Source organism: Rhea americana, unplaced genomic scaffold (assembly GCF_003343005.1).
Source record: "Rhea americana isolate MKP2758 unplaced genomic scaffold, rheAme1 scaffold_0, whole genome shotgun sequence".
In the NCBI taxonomy this organism is placed as follows: domain Eukaryota; kingdom Metazoa; phylum Chordata; class Aves; order Rheiformes; family Rheidae; genus Rhea; species Rhea americana.
Genome location: NW_028185037.1, coordinates 10,797,450 through 10,811,926, shown reverse-complemented (window position 1 = coordinate 10,811,926; position 14,477 = coordinate 10,797,450). Strand labels below are relative to the sequence as shown.

Here is a 14,477-nt window from a genome sequence, read left to right as displayed (position 1 = left end):
ACTGTCAGTCTGCCGTCTTTCGCAAGAGCTAATCTTTTACCAGGGAGGTGGGAAGCTGGGGTTTGGGTTTTTTTTTTTCCTTTTTCCTTCTTGAGAGTTGCAGTATACTTGATAGAAGGGCTGGAACTGCATGCACTGGCAAGCCTGCCACACTAATCCTCGCGGGATGCCCAGCTGCCTGCCTTCCCCGGTACGTGGTGTTCAGCAGCGATCAGCGTAGGCTGTGAGGCAACTTGAGCCAACACCCGGAGTATTTAATATTCTTGACATAACTTGATTCCAGGAATGACTAACACCAAATCTGCTCTAACTTTTCTCCTTCCTGATTTGCACTTCGAGCTTTATTCACCTGGATTTTGGGCTCCTGATGCAAGTYTGTGAAGGCAAGCGGCAGCTCAGGAAGGAAGGTGCAGCTTGCTCCTTTGTTCCAGCGCGGCGCCCCGAAATAGTAACGAAGGGAAGGCAAAAAAGTCTTTCAGTTGAAAGGAGATGCATCAGTGCAAAGCAGTCAATATTTGATAATGTCCCTCAGCCTATCCAAGCGAAGCTCCTCCTTACTCTAAGTTCAAGTCCTATGCTGAACCTTTTTAACACACACTGATGGAGATTTCCCAATGCCGTATTTTCAAGCTCTTCATCAGGTACTTCAATAAGTGGCCTGATTTTCAAAGGTAACAGCACTACCCTTTTTTGCTCAAACTTTAATACAGTTTGAGACTGTTGGGAGCTGCTGAAGGTCTGTCATTCTTAAAAAAAAAGAAAGAAAGAAAAAGCTAATCTTCTGAAAATCGCCACCTTCAAGCAAAGGGTAATAGCGATGTTATGTTACTCTAATCTCACTGATGACTATTTTTACAAACCGACTATAATACATTTACTAGTACATGATGAAGGAGCATAAATAATTTAAACAACAGTTGTCAAAATAAATGAGCAAATTGCATTTTGTGATAAATTACAGTGCTTTTTAAATGTGTTTCTCAGTTGMAAAATTCAGTAATTTGTAATGGATCTCCCAAACATTAAAGTGAATTAGCAAACCTCTACTCTATTAGCCATAATTCTAATCTTAACTAGAAAGGAATTATTTAGTACTATTTTGGCAAGGGTTCCTCCTTAATATTCTTTTACAGCCACAGTCTTAYAGTGTAGTATAAGTTATGTATGTGTCCTGGTAATTTTAGAGCTGAAAGATGATTATGAACAGTAAAGAATTTGAACAAGCGTAAAGATATAATYGTTTAAATAGAATTTAGCAACATTTCATATTATTGGCTGCTTCAGTTTTTCCTTTAGTATGCTAGTGTTAACCAAATTTACACTTGCTTAAGGAAAGCATAAGAGGAAGTTATTTTTTAAAGGCCCAGTATCAACATTAATATATATCCAGGGCATACATCTGCTTAATTTGTCTGCTAGCTTGTATTTAGTTTAGAATTTAGATGCTGAAACTCCATTGCCATTGGTCTTTTTTTCTTTTCTTTATGTACATCTAGACTTATTTTTTTGTTGTTTTGAGTTGAGATTCTTTAGATAGAAAAAAAAAATGTGGCTGAAAGCCCACAAAAATTGGTAGCAGGCTTCAGGTACACTGATGATAAATGAAGTATTTTTTTAAGCATTTGATTTGCATGGACTAGTTATGGAGGTGATGGTATGTTTTGAAATAAATAAGCCCTAGTCCATTTAATCTTGCCTTGGAATCAAAGAGCAAACTTCCTTTAAGTATTGCCCAGAATGAGGAGAGACAAAACAGGAATGAAAACATTTAGGGATAAGTCTGGTATGCATCATCACACACAAAGGATGAACTGGAACAGAGGAAAATATTTTTGGTTGGAGCTGCTGGCAGTGTGGGTGTATGCAGAAATAAGTGTGAACACAAGAGAGACAAGACAAATTGGATACCCATGGAAGTAAGTAATAATTAAATGGACAGCTTTGTCTAAAAGGGGTATTTTCCTAATTCGTCCTCACTGGTCAGACATGCCTATATCTGCACTAGGGTCCAAGTTCATTCCATAGACCCACATGGCATCTTCAGAAGGGCTGAGATTTTTTTATCCTGGTTCTTGTCTTGTCAACATCAAAAAGGCCTTTTTTTTGGAAATAAACCTCAAAACATACATTTCATTTGAAGGTACAAGTGTCATCCTCCCCAACTCTAGATATTCTATCTACTTTGATATTAAGCTTAATATTTCTACTGGAGAAAGAGACTGATAGGTTATATAATTTGATTCCATATTCACTATTAAAAGGATCAAAGTTTGCAAAACTTCCAACAATGGGACATGGGGAAAGACTGTCAGATGATACTGGAAAACAGCTAATAGCTAACCCTGATTCAGCAGGTTTACAGGTATAAGGATGATGCTTTCAGGTTCCCAAGAAGGATCAAAAAAGTTGCTAATTCCTCATTCATAGTACTTGTATATGCACATACATAATTCTGTGTGTAAGTTTTGTYCCTTTCTTACACTAAACAATTACTGTGGAGTTGGGAGGCAACATCATAAAGTCCCCAAAATGGTAATGATTGGGGTCTGTTTAGGATGACTGCTGCTTCTAGGTGCTGAGAGCTCCATTAGCCCCAGTAAGAGTAGACCAAGATGACCAGCAAGTCCAAGAATCAAAACAGGTATAGAGAATTAACAGGGAAAACTTATCAAGAAAGGACAACTCAYGTTATAGTCCTCAAAATCTTTTGTCTGGTCCTTAAAATCTCAAATAAGTTTTAACGCAACTTATTACCAGCACTAGAATTAGCAGTGGTTTACCAGAACTCAGTACTGTAAAGGGCCTTGACTGTTCCCAGTCAAGTCAGTAATTTTACTGTTGTGCAGAGCAGTCAGCACCAGCCAAAGGGCAGTCAGGATCTTCCAYAGAAATGATCTAGGGAGACTGTTTTTCACCTTTCTAGTGCTTGCCATAGTGCATCATCTTCAAAAGGCATGGTTTCCAAACTAATTCCGTCTCTCACAATCGAATCCTGTAAAACATTTTTAGAGTGTGTTATTACTCATAAGTATTTAAAAATGGCACCACCTTACTCAAAAATCTGTTCCCTGTGTGTATTCAGATTCATGATTGCAGCCTTGATTCACTGAAATAGTTTTGTTGTTTTTTTCCCCCTTAGCTCTGTAGAATGAGCACAACTGACATTTCATCTACTCATTTGCTAACTAAGGTTCAGATTCATCCCATCTACCTTCAGGTGCCTACCAGGTCTCTCCATGCTCCCTCTATAGTCAGCTGAAGCAGCACTAATGTCCGGAAAGTGATGAGATTTGGATCTGAGGACAGGAGGCTAGTGCCTGTCTCTCTCCTCCGACTGCATAGAGAGGCTACAGATGTAATTTAGGTAACAGGAGAAAGTGTCTGAAAATAGTTGGATGAATCTGGGCCACACTTTTGTATGCAAGGACTTTGTTGGTACCAGAGAGAAAAGATACCAAGCATAGTAGTTACACTTCAGGTTGGATATGTCGTATAAGCAGCTAATTTTGCGTGGTGAGTGAACTAATACGTTATAGCTGTTAGCTACTTGCACGTTCAGTGGTACTTTCAGCCTGGTCTGTGGTAGATGACTTAACATGGTTTCAGAGCAGACCCACATCCTCACCACAGATGTTAAAGAACATTTGGAAAAGCCCAATGGCGTTCTGAGTGTCAGGAGTTGAGAAGGATGTGCCGTAGCCTTGCCTTTAATGAGGAAGTCTGTCAAGCCTTCCAGGAATCTCGTGCAGGCTGCTACAGAGGCTTCAGTAGCAGTGCATCAAACACGGGGAGAAAACGAGGTCGCAAAACTCTTTTTCCTGTTAAATCTGGTGAACTGCAGTTTTGTAGAGACATTAGCCACTCAGTCATGAGCTCCTGTCTTAGACAGTTGTCCTGCAGGCAGTCCTGCTCCCTGGGAATAGCGGTCATTTTCTTTAAAGGGTATTGTAAATGATGCCTCAGCATGGTGGCACGGCTGATGTACTGTCGGAAGTGTCGCTGGATCTGCAAAATGTAGGTTTTAGTCATAATCATTTGTGGTTATTATATATGTATAGTCACAATAGATTTTGTGGTACATACATAAAATATATATTTTTGATATTTTTCATGGTATATTTATTTATTTATTTATTTATTTATGTTTTTATATTTTTTGTGACATTTTAGCAAGAATTACACCTACTTACAAGCACCATATATTGGCAACCAGAGATGATGGCTCTCTAGTAATGGACACAACAAACTCCTTTGTTTATGGACAACTGAATGTACAATTCTGCAGTTGGTTTGTAAACTACTATAACACCCACTTATATGAACAGCATTCTGTAAAAGCAAGATAATCACCCTTTATCAACAATTATTTTAAAATATAATGTACATAAATAGGCTTTCAGTTCTTTATCTTCTACTTCAACTCAAAAACAATATACTTAATTAAATTGAAAAATTTGTTGTTAGCTAGATTTAAATATCAGCACTGTAGTGCATATTTTTTCCACATTGTTTCATTACAAATGGCATATATCCCATTTGTCTAATCTCTATTTCTGTGATTACAAAATAGCCATGTTATATAAAAACAACTAAATTATATATTTGCATACAATACTGCTGTGCCTCTGTGGAAGCCATTTTGCACTGCTCAGTGCATACAGTTTCATTCATTTAAATGATTTGTTATTTCACCAGCGCTACTGTGGAGTTGTTCCAGTCTTTTGCTTGAAAACATCTTTTTCATTATTCTACTCTAATTACTGAAAATGAAGTAAATAATGTTTAGTAAAATAAATAATAAAAAAAAAGAAAGTACTGCTAATGTACAGTAGTAATTTTTCATGTCATTTAAACCTATGAGATTTTTGTAGCTTGAATTTCAAAGTCTTTGGGCAGACACCAGCCTTTGGTTAGATGCTTGAATAGCAGAGTAGAACCCTGATTCCTGGCTGGGCAGTGACAAAGTAACACTGCTAAAAATAGTTTGCAGGATTGGGCCCTCTGGTAGCAAAAGAAAAGTCAGAGAATACATAATTTGAACAAAAGCTCTGGCAGTTGCCAGTGTGCCTACTGTCCCTATGGCTATTTAAAAACAAAATCAGTTGTGCCTGTTACCTGCAGTGTAGTCAGTCCATTTACAAGCTACTGGCTTCATTCTTTGTTACCTTTCTAAATGAAGTTAAACATCCACGTTCTTTGGAAGCCCACAGTTAGCATTCAGGGAGGCACCCAACCCACATCCATGCTGTGAGTACTTCGGTAGTGGAGCCAGCTTCTGAGGCTCCTACCACTGCCCACAGCCATTCTTATCCACTCCCTGCCAAGGCTGCTGGAGCTGTGAGTGATAGGGGAGTGGAGCTGTAAGGAAATCTGTGAAATGAGATGGTTTAACTCATCTTTAACCATCTCAGATGAGATGGTTTACCTCTTAACAGTGGCACGTATTGCTTTTGGGGTTTGTTTTTCACGACAGATTACTTCACAGCTCTGCTGTACTGTGGTATAGCAGGACTGCTCCAGCTGAAAGGCAGTGTTATGTACTGGAGGAAGGAAAAATCAAATTGGAGGACCAGGAGGACCAGGGCCATCTGCACTATGGCACGATTCATGGCATAGAATTGTGCTCCCAGTATTATATAAATGTGCTGGAAACAAATCCATGCTTTTCATTGCACAGGTAGAAGGGGAGTCTCTTTCCATTGCATGAAGGCACAAAGACAAAGCTGGCTTGGTCATTAAACAGAAAAGCTGCTGTTAGGCATCCTGAAAGGACACTCCAAAAGCAGATGTCAGGGAAATATTCTCAAAATGCCATGTGGAATTTGCACAGATAGATAACAGCATTGCATAAATAATACACTTTCATATAGGAAGCTGAACAGGAAGAACTAGTGTCTAAAATTTGCTTTCCAGCAGAGAAGTGCAAAATTTGGGGATCTTCTCTTTYATATTGCAGCCTCAGAAGTTTTGCCTTTTAACCAGAGATATCACAGGTTATTTGCTGGCTGAATTCTTGAGAATTTGAATCAAAATCAGAAAGCTTTTTTTTTTTTAAAAAAAAATTGTTTTCTACATAGACACAATAGTATCTGCAAGATGACAATCAGGGATGAATGGATTTCCTTAGCTTCCAACAGATTGCAGAATCACAGAAGGGCTGAGATTAGTAGGGGCCTCTGGAGATCATCTAGTCCAATCCTCCTGTTCAAGCCAGGTCACCTAGAGCATGTTGCATAGGAGAGACAGAGACCTACTGGAGTGACTGCAGCAGAGGTCTACTAAGCTGATAAGGGACTGGAGCATCTCTCATATGAGGAAAGGCTGAGAGAAATGGAACTGTTCAGCCTGCAGAAGAGAAGACTGGGAGATTTTATCAATGTGTATGAGTATCTGAAGGGAGGGTGTAAAGAGGATGCGGCCRAACTTTTTTCAGTGGTGCCAAGTGATAGGATGAGAGGCAAAAACTGAAATACAGRAAGTTTTGCCTGAACATGAAAAAAACTTCTTTACTATGAGGGTGACTGAGCACTGGAACAAGTTATCCAGAGAGGTTGTAGAGTCTCCATTCTTGGAGATATCCCATAGCTGTCTGGACATAATCCTGTGCAACACGCTCTAGGTGACCCTGCTTGAGCAGGGATGTTGGACTAGATGATCTTCATCCTGTCCGTTCCAACCTCAACTACTCTGTGTTCTGTGCTTCTGTGATGACCTTTCAAAGATGATGGAAAGTGGCCTAGCAATGATGTCCTCCAGATCTGTCAGCCCTCATGGGCACATCTCTTCAGGGCCCATGCACTTGAGGATGTCAGGTTTGCTTAAATGATCTCTAAYCTGATCCTCCTTCACCAAGGGAAATTCTCCCTTTCTCCAGACTTTCTCCCTGGTGACCAGGGCCTGGATTTCCTGAGAGCTGGTCTTAGCTGAAACAAAGAAGGCGTTGACAATTAGGGATGGACGAACTTTCCTTAGCTTCTGACTGATGGTCAGGGTAAATTTATGGTAGCCAATTTAGAATTGCTGACTGGAATAGCCACATCTGTGTGATAGCTATGAACAATATCCATGCACAACGAAGAGAAGCTTTTCAGCGATAGCAGAAGGGGTAGCTTCTTAAGCTGCAGGTCCCACCTAGGTTTGGAATTAATTTCTAGTCTGGAATATAGGCCAAGAAGTCAAAGACAAAAGTTCTTGTTGGTGGGCTGCATTCAGCCAGAAAAAATTAACCGGTATGCTCTGTTAGGCCACAGATTCAGTAGTCACATGGSAGCTTCTAACCAGAGAAAGCCAGAAAAAACTGAAGCATGAGCTGTAGCAACATGTTGTAGTTATGTCCTAACGTGATGACATCRTTTTCCTTTGTAATCTCAGAAATGAAAGTAGAAACTGAATGGGAGTGTCAGTTAGAAGCTGATATTTAGCATATTTATAGCTCTTTAGATCTTCATTCCTCACACCCTTTGGGACTAAACTCCAGAATCCTGAAATCTGGGACTCAGAGAAAACCCCTTGTGCAGGGGAATGAACAAAATGACRATTCCTTAAAGTCTCATACTGTAATGAAACACTAGTTTTCTGAGAGTTTTTTAGTTTTGCAGCCTCTGTAATGTCACAGTTTTGTTTTTTCCATTTAGGCACTTTATTAGCAAACTGTTTAAGTGCAACCTCTCCAGGAACATTGGTTTATCTAGCTAAAATATCAAGGCATGGAGTCTACTAGCTAGATGGTGTCCGACATCCGTTTCTTTATGTTGCACCCAGTTTGGTGCTGAGCCTCCAGCCTAAGTAGGAATGAACACTGAACACAAAATCCTTAAAGTGKGGATTGGAGGTGGCAGTGAACTGGCTAAAAATACTGATTGGTGAAGAACAGCCTGTCTGTGTTTATTTTGRGGCTCGTGGAACAAATATGAAGGCATGGCTACCTGAACAAGTTGCWGTGAGGTAATTTGAAGTGAGAGTGCAAATGCTGAATGTGTGTGGTGTGCTCTTACTCAGTAACTGCACACCAAGCTGCCTTGCACTTAGCACAGAGTAAGGGCATGCACATGGATAGCTACAGCAGAGCATCTGTTCTGCTGTAAATCCAGACGYTGGTTACCTTGCAGTAATGTGTTTGTGGAGGCATACCCTTAATTATCCTAAATAGACAAATGCATGATGCAAACTGAAGATTTCAGCCATATGGACATGCCAGAAGTTTCAAATCTCTTGTGCGTGAGGCTTTAGAAATGTCTTGAGGGGTTACCAGAACTTGTTGCAGCCCTAAATCTGCTTTTGAATGATATGTCAGCACTTGCGGGGGATAAATATTAAAAGACTTGTAGGAATCATTAGAGAAAATTTCCACAAGTAACTTAGAAATTAAAGTCCTGTTGACTTTTAATGAGACTTTGGTGTGTGAATCACTTGGTTTGCTTGGTTTTCTTTGTTTGTTTGTTTGTTTGTTTTTAATAAAAAAGTCTTCTCTATCTTCTTTCTATCCAAAATCTGTTTCATGCTCCAGTGGCAGCAATCTTTTCTTCCCTCYTTCCTTCCTTGAAGCAAAAATTTAATTGGGATTTGTATCTTTCTGGCACTGGAAAAAAAAAGAAAAACACACATCCCAMATTCCCCTGATTTTTGGAAGCAACTGAAGTTTGCATGCACACAAATTGTGATAAACTGTTTGGCCTGAGATAAAATGGTAAAACTTCTCCTACAATTTTGTATTCCTACCAACCTAATTGTTTACCATGGGTAAAATAGTAAAGATTTTTAACAATAAACAAAGCTTACACTTATTTTATTTGCCCATGGGAATTCTTTAACTGTGATGTTGATTTGCTCGTATATTGCAAATAGAAATAAAAAGCTAATATCAGTGGCAAATTGAAACAATGTGGCAGCATGGACACAATAAATTATTCAGCTGCAAAATGTTATCAATAGTACTGAGTAAATCATTCCTCTAACAAACTTCAGTACTTTGTGGATTGTTTGCAGGAAGCATCTCATTTTATCAGCTGTGTCCCTAAATATCTAAGAATATCTAAGAATATTATTCAGTGTGTAATTTCTGTGTCAAATTCCAATATCCAAGACCTCAAAGGAGTTTAGGGATCTTACCTTTCCCTGGAATCTATAACATTTTTTATTTCAATAGAAATGTAAGCATTAAACATGCTAATCCTGAGCATTTTGCATATTAATTGGAATTTGTAACAGTCAAATTAAAGGATTAATTTGCAATTACTGTCACCTCTTACCTGCCTTTTATTTGCTGGATATCGACTCTGAGCTAGTTGTCTTGGTAATCAGTGCCGGGAGGAACTCCCAAAGAATAGTTTATCCAGTATGAGAGGTACTGTAGGATACAATGGATCACTCTTCCAAGGGGCCTGTCTTTCTCCAGTGGTTGTAGATGAAGCCCAGATAGCTAGCTTGCCCTGACTGCTTGTGTAGAATAGGAGAAGTGAATTTGTTTGTGCAAACACCTGCTGAACTTCAGAGTGAGGGTCAAGTGAGTTGGCACTCTGTGGAGGGAGTTATTTCTCATAGCTCAACAAATCCAGGGATGTATTTCCATGTCCTGCTCTTGTGATATACATTTATTCTATGTTGCAATTTGCAGTTATCTGTGGAAATGGCCAGGCAGCTTGAAATAAGCTACTTAAACCAGTTTAACTGAATCATCTCAGAAATACATGCGAGTTTGTTTTCTTACGTGTCTAACCTTAAAGACAAGCTCCCAGGTGGGAAGGAGGTAGGGTCTGAGTACCTTCTGTTAATGCTGTTCCACTTTGTGAAGAATACTGATTTAGCTGATTTAGTGTTTCTTTAGTTGTTTATTTAGCTAGAYAACAAGGGGAAGTCTAATGGTCCATGATATGGAAGATAAGGCTTTCASCTTCACCACTGAGTTTTAATCACTGTTTTGCTGCATATTTCACTGTCTTGTATCCCTCAGCCCRTATGCTATGTTCTGCAGGTGAAGAATCATAGAGTCATAGAATCAGTAAGRTTGGWAGGGACCTCTGGAGATCATCTAGTCCAACCTCCCTGCTCAGCAGGGTCACCTAGAGCATGGTAGACAGGGTTGCATCCAGGCGGGCCTTGAAGATCTCCAGAGAAGGASACTCCACAACCTCTCTGGGCAACCTGTGCCAGKGCTCTGTCACTCTCACAGCGAAGAAATTCCCCCTCAYGSTCAGGCGGAACTTCCTGTGCTTCAGTTTTTGCCCATTGCCTCTTGTCCTGTCACAYGGGACAACTGAAAAGAGTTTGTCCCTGTCCCCCTGACACCCTCCCTTCAGGTACTTATACACATTGATAAGATCTCCCCTCAGTCTTCTGAGGAGGCCCAGCTCTCACAACCCTTCCTCACAGGGCAGATGCTCCAGCCCTCTGATCATCCTCATAGCCCTACGCTGGACTCTCTCCTGTAGCTCCATGTCTCTTTTGTACTGGGGAGCCCAGAACTGGACGCTGTACTCGAGATGAGGCCTCCCCAGGACTAAGGAGAGGGGCAGGATCACCTCCCTCAACCTGCTGGCAACAGTCTTCCTAATGCACCCCAGGAGACCACTGGCCTTTGTGGCCACAAGGGAACATTGCTGGCTCATGGTCAATCTGTCACCCACCAGCACTCCCAGGTCCTTCTCTTCAGAGCTGCTCCCCAGCAGGTCAGCCCCCAGCTTGGACTGGTGCCTGGGGTTATTTTTCCCTAGGTGCAGGACACTGCCCTTGCCCTTGTTGAACCTCATGAGGTTCCTCTCTGCCCAACTCTCCAGCCTGTCCAAGTCTCTCTGAATGGCAGCAGAGCCCTCAGGTGTGTCAGSYACTCCTCCCAGCTTGGTACCATCAGCAAACTTGCTGAGGAGGCACTCTGTGTCCTCATCCAGGTCATTGATGAAGAAGTTGAACAGGATGGGACCCAGTACTGAGCKCTGGGGGATACCACTAGCCACAGGCCTCCAGCTAGACTCCACACCACTGATGACRACCCTCTGAGCTCTGCCTTTCAGCCAGTTCTCAATCCACCTCACTGTCTACTCGTCTAACCCATACTTCCTGAGYTTACCTATGAAGATGTTATGGGAGACAGTGTCAAAAGCCTTGCTGAAGTCAAGGTACAATGTCCACTGCTCTTCCCTCATCTCTCCAGCCAGTCATTCCATCAGAGAAGGTTATCAGATTGGTTAAGCAGGGTTTCCCCTTGGTGAATCCGTGCTGGCTACTCCTGATCACCTTCTTTTCCTCCATATGCCTGGAGATGACATCCAGAACGAGCTGTTCCATCCTCTTTCCAGGGATGGAGGTGAAGCTGACTGGCCTGTAGTTGCCTGGGTCCTCCTCCTTGCCCTTTTKGAAGACTGGAGTGACATTGGCTTTCTTCCAGTCCTCAGGCACCTCTCCAGGTCTCCAGGACCTTTCAAAGATGATGGAGAGCGGCCTGGCAACAACATCTGCCAGCTCCCTCAGTACCCGTGGGTGCATCCCATCCGGGCCCATGGATTTGTGGATGTCTGGCCTGCCCAGAAGATCTCTAATCCTGTCCTCCTCAACCAAAGGAAAGTCTTCCCATCTCCAGACTTTATCCCTCACATCCAGGCTGCAGGATTCCTGGGGGCTGCCCTTAGCAGTGAAGACTGAAGCCAAGRAGGCATTCAGTAATTCTGCCTTCTCTGTATCCCTTGTCACCAGGGCCCCCGCCCCATTCAGTAGCGGGCCCACATTTTTCCCAGTCCTCCTCTTGCTACTGTTGTATTTGAAGAAGCCCTTCCTGTTGTCCGTAACATCCCTTGACAGACTCATTTCCAAATAGGCCTTAGCCTTCCTTGCCGTGCCTCTACATACTCTGACAGYATTTCTGTAATTCTCCCAAGTAGCCTGTCCCTTCTTCCACATTCTGTGTATTTTCTTCTTCTGTCTGAGTTTGGCCAGGAGCTCCTTGCTCATCCATGCAGGCCTGCTGCCCCTTATGCTGCACTTCCTACGCATAGGGATGCACCACTCTTGAGCTTGGAGGAAGTGATGTTTGAATACTAGCCAGCTCTCCTSGATCCCCCTTCCTTCTAGGGCCTTAACCCATGAGATTCCTCCAAGTAGGTCTCTGAAGAGACCAAAGTCCAGTCTCCTGAAGTCCAGGGTTGCAATCCTGCTTGTTGCCTTCTTTCCTTCAGGATCCTGAACTCCACCGTCTCATGGTCACTGCAGCCAAGGCTGCCCCCAACCTTCACATCTCCAACCAGTCCCTCTTTGTTSGTTAGGACAAGGTCCAGCAGAACACCCTTCCTCGTAGGCTCCTCCACCACCTGTGACAAGAAGTTATCATTGATGCACTGCAGGAGCCTCTTGGTCTGTTTGTGCCTTGCTGTGTTGTCCCTCCAGCAGATATCAGGGTGGTTGAAGTCTCCCATGAGAACCAGGGCCTGTGATATTGAGGCTACTTCCAGCTGTCTGTAGAAGGYCTCATCAATTTCCTCTTCCTGGTCAGGTGGCCTGTAGCAGACAAATCCAAATGATGAATGAAAGTCTTTTTCCTGAAATGACATTTAGCCCCCAAAACCTCTGTTTGAGGTGTGGAGATGCCCTTCTGTTTGGCTTTTAAAGGTCAATTTTCTACCTGGTGTTGAATTATTTTCTGCCAGGAGATTGGTGCTATGGCTGGCTATGCCTATGCTGCAGCACCTGAGAGCACTTCCCAGAGTCGGATGCTCAGCCTGCCCAGGTGATAAGCACGCATGAAAGTGAGAACAGAGAGTGTGCCCTCTTCTAGACACATGCACATCCCCTGGAAGGAAAGCTAGCTTYGCAGCTACTGAGGAAGATGTGTGGTGGAGAATACCCCAACAGGTCCTGTAATCTGCCCCAGAGGGCCCACTTGCCACCCATTACAGGCATGGCTCATATTGCTCTAGTTTTTGGGGAGGGGACATTAAACAAGGCTGGTTGCTTGGTTGGCAGCAACTAAATTAGCAATCATCTCTGCAGAATACAGAGAAGACATTGTGGTCTGAAACCATTTTAATATGTTTCTGTGTCACTGTTTTTTCAGGAACATGACCTGCATGATGCAGAAGGAGACAGAGTAATACCCAARTGCTTTGGATAGCCTCCAAACAAAAATAATAGGAAAGGGGCAGATCGGAGTAAAACAGAGTTCACAACTGATCCAGGGGTTCCTRTGCTGAGGTGATTATTACTCCTCAAAAACGTGAGCAACTGAACATCTCTTGCCTTCTGGATATTGGCTAGATACTCTTTTTTTCCTGTCTTGTTTTCATGAACGACTTACTTATGTACTTGGCTCTGTGACCAATACTGCCCACAGAATTTTAGGCCTTAGACTTCAAGCCTGGCTTAGGAGTGTCTTTGATGCATACAGTCCATTCTTCATTATCAAGCCTTTCAACAGAGGTAGTGTTACTGGTATCTATTTTATGAGGAAAAGTGTGTGTGKGGGGGGTCCCACTACTGTGCTGGGATCGGCCTAAAAGATAGGGGGMAAATAACTCTTTCAGGAGGAAGTGAGACAGCAAAGAAAGGATAACATGCACCTTCTGGACTCTTGTCAGACTGTTGCCTAGAGAGTCAGGGCTAAAGGTAGTGACGACCTGCACATAAATGCACCAAATGCAGCAAATCCTGCTACGTACTCTGAAAAAGCAGATCTGGAAAAACATCTTAAATCAAACGTCCGTAGTCAGTGATTTTTAAAATCTCTTTTTAACTTATTATGAACTGTAAAATAAGGTGAGGTTTTTATCACTGAGGGATTTTGAAACTGAGACATATTGTTTGTGAAGTGCTTGGACAATGACCAACCCCCAAGAAGAGCCCGTGAGGACAGCAGTGATTCCTTCTCCAGAGCCAGGGTTGAATGTTTTCCAGTAAAAGAGGTGGTGGGCTACCACTGAACCACAAGGATATGCTGAACCACAAGGACAGAGCAAAATACTGAATGACTGCTCTTTTTCTGGGTTCAGTCTATTTGGTGCTCAGAGCAATGCAAGAATCCTGGGGAAAACTTAAGATGTGATCATACAGGTAAAAGGTATATCATAATTCAGTTCTCTGAAGAGTTAAATAAAGTTGCTTGTTCTTGGGAAGGGGACCRATTTTATAGACTTCATGATCTGTTTTGTTTCAGCATAAATATGTATGTTGGTGGGCATGTGCGCAGTCTTGTAGATACTTAGTTTTAGCAGGTTTCTTTTTTATTTTTGCATGGATAATCATTTCACAGGGTGGAAACTAACTTAAAATTTAGAATTCAGGAACCTTAGAGTGGGTTGTCTCCCTAAAGATGAATAGTTTGTTCCACCTATTCATTCTGCGTACGCTCTGCGTAGGCTTTGCACAGGCAGTGAGGGGTCTGTAACTGCAGAGAGTTTCCAAAGCCTTTTGTTGTAATACTTTGATTTTCTAGTGAAATCTTTAGTTTTTTTCTGATTGTGCTTCTGAACTTAATGCGTATTTTGCGGAAGATCCCT

General features: G+C 42.1%; 1 non-coding gene across 1 annotated transcript; it reads left to right on the top strand.

Moving 5' to 3' along the window:
• The first annotated feature begins 13,685 nt into the window (after window positions 1-13,685).
• LOC146602014 (small nucleolar RNA SNORD36) lies at window positions 13,686-13,762 on the top strand. Its single transcript, XR_014898131.1, has one exon. It is a non-coding gene; the product is annotated as a small nucleolar RNA SNORD36 (small nucleolar RNA).
• The last annotated feature ends 715 nt before the right edge of the window (window positions 13,763-14,477 follow it).